Below are 2786 nucleotides of genomic sequence, written 5' to 3' on the forward strand. Positions count from 1 at the left end.
ATGGATACCAAGTGTTCCAGTGTATTCAGTGTCAGTGTATTGGGAGCTGTTGGACTCACCTGCTCAGGTAGAAGAAAACATGACCACCAGTGGATTATGTTAATAGTTTGTAATGGTTATATAATTCACTGCCAGTAGATGTCACACTGGAGCACCAAACTCCACTGACAAAACCACAAATATTTCCAGGCAGACTTTGAACTTGACAGAAACACAATAAAAATCACCAAAACTGTCTTTATTTGTCTTTCCAACAATCACCAAATCTGGTTTGATTGAAATAAACCCTTAATTCACTGCAATGGGCTGTAATGGTGGCAACGCAATCCTTGGCCGTCAAAGTCGGTCCACTAACAGTAGTTGTTTTTGCCACTGACAGACTGACAGAAAAAAACGGCAATTTTACCTCACAGATCATCGTAACATCATAACTTCATGCAAAGGGGACAGAAACAAAATAAAACTCAACCAAACTGTCTTTGTTAGACTTTCCACTGTTCCAACTGTCATATTGGTTCATTTCTGTTTGAATGAAGTTTTTGTTTCTACCCAGATCCCAGTGGTTTCCGGTTGTTCGGAGGAGCCAGCCGGTGCAGTGGCACTCTAGAGATGAACAAACTGGGCGAATGGAAACCATTGGATGAAAGGGACTGGGACCTGAGTATAGCAGGTATAGTGTGTAGACTGTTGGACTGTGGCTCTCCTGTTTCAACCACAAGAAGAATGAATCCTGCAAAGACAAATGTTTGGGGAGCCGGATCTGACTGTGCGTCTTCACTGATGGACTGTTTTAACAGACCTATATTTTCCCCTGGCAGCCTGGAGATAACCTGCTCAGGTAACACCATTAATGACATTTATTAGTAATCTTTACAGTGTCTTGACCTCTCACAGGTGGAAAATACAGTTTACTGCGGCTGCTTTATGAGTCAATTCAATGCTCGAGTGACCCTTGCAACACTGATCAAAAGAATGCAGGAGTACTTGTTATTTGTTGACAATCATATAAAAGGATCTGTCCCCAATTTGAAAGACCAGTGTGAAGGATTTAGAAGCATCTAGTGCTGCCAACTGAATACAGCCTGCTTTTCAAGAGCAGAAACGATGGTGGCCCAATCTAGAGTATCTACACTAATGAAAACATACCTATGAATATTATATAACATTTCTGACAATAGATCCTCCTCAACTGTTCCACTCTCCATTTCAACTCCAATTTTCATTTTAGGTTTTCCTTATTGGGACAAATTCTAAGCCAGAGATCTCAAACTGAGAGGTAATCATCTTACATAAATGTTTTCCTAGTTGTTTTTTAGCTTAGGTTTGGCACAAAGGTGCCTGTAAAATCCTGTTTACACCTGGTATCAGAATGCATTCTGGGTAATCAGATCACAGGCAGACAGCAGTAAACACAGTGTGAACGACCTCCGAGACGCATTGTGATCCAATCACTCAAACCACTCACTGAGGTGGTCTGGGACGCATCTGACCACTAATCTTATGTAATGTAAACATTAATGCGTCCTAGTCCTCACTGAAGGACCGCCTACTCAACTGACATCCTGTAAGAACATAGAAACACACACACACACACACACATTAAGTTATTTCCCAGTGTGTAATGTAATGGGAATATTGAGCTTTCCTGCAGTACCTGAACATTGAAGCTGTGGCCCCAAACGTGACCCAGCTCTCTCTCTCTCCAGACTCTGTCAGGCTGCTGAATGGGACCAACCTGTGTTCAGGCAGACTGGAGGTGAAGTCCAACCAGCTGTGGTCCTCAGTGTGTGAAGATGACTTCGACCAGCAGGGGGCGGAGGTGGTCTGCAGGGAGCTTGGCTGTGGGGCACCTTCAGTCTTCAAGGGGGGACTCTACGGGGAGGTGGAGGCTCCAGTGTGGGCGAGGGAGCTCCAGTGTGGCGGCCATGAGTCTGCTCTCCTGGACTGTAGAAGCTCAGGCTCAGCTAGAAACACCTGCTCACCTGGAAAAGCTGTTGGACTCACCTGCTCAGGTAGAGCTGCTTTGATTTGACTCTTTTATATTTAAAGTGGTGTTTTCTCTGTCCCTGATCGTTCACTTACCTTCGTCAGACCCCAATGATGTCAGGTTGGTGGGGGGGGCGAGCCGTTGCACCGGCAGACTGGAGCTGAAGCACCGTGGAGAGTGGAAAGCTGTGGATAACGCAGACTCTAAGTGGGACCTGAAGGTAACGGCTGCGGTGTGTGGACGGCTGGACTGTGGCTATGCTGTTTCAGCAGCAAAGAGAACAGAGTCCTCAGAAAGACCTGCGTGGTGGATCAACTCTCCCTGTGTTCAGTCTAAATCCACACTGAAGGAATGTGTGACAATGAGGGATCAACTCAGTGAATCCAGCCTGGAAATCACCTGCTCAGGTAACACTATTAATGACACCTGTGGTAGAGGCCATGCTACATTGCCAGCAGTGATTTACATTAGAACATTAGAACAATCAAGTACAGTAAACAAACTAAAACACGTCTTTTTGAATGACTCATCAATTCAACACTCAAAATCAGGAACATAATCACATCAGATCTGACCAATCAAGGTTTTGGTAGACCAGCAACTCCTGTAATCTGTCAATGGAGTCTGGTGACTTTGAACAGAGAGACGAAAATCCGTCTGCCGCAAAGTTCACCGACCCTGTTGTGGCCCGTTTTGCACACATGAACGCATCCATGATTGTAATCCAACATAAAATACATTACTCTAAAACAATTCTGTATAATTTTATACTTTGAGTACATTTTGATGCTAATACTTA

General features: G+C 44.4%; 1 protein-coding gene across 1 annotated transcript in view; it reads right to left on the bottom strand.

Annotated features, from left to right (window-relative positions):
- zgc:113149 (uncharacterized protein LOC541363 homolog) overlaps positions 1–2786 on the bottom strand; it is an 8399-nt gene that overhangs the window by 2886 nt on the left and 2727 nt on the right. The gene's annotated exons all lie outside the window — the stretch shown is intronic.

The sequence above is a fragment of the Morone saxatilis genome, unplaced genomic scaffold, assembly GCF_004916995.1.
Source record: "Morone saxatilis isolate NCDOM2014 unplaced genomic scaffold, NCSU_SB_2.0 Contig8, whole genome shotgun sequence".
NCBI lineage: Eukaryota > Metazoa > Chordata > Actinopteri > Moronidae > Morone > Morone saxatilis.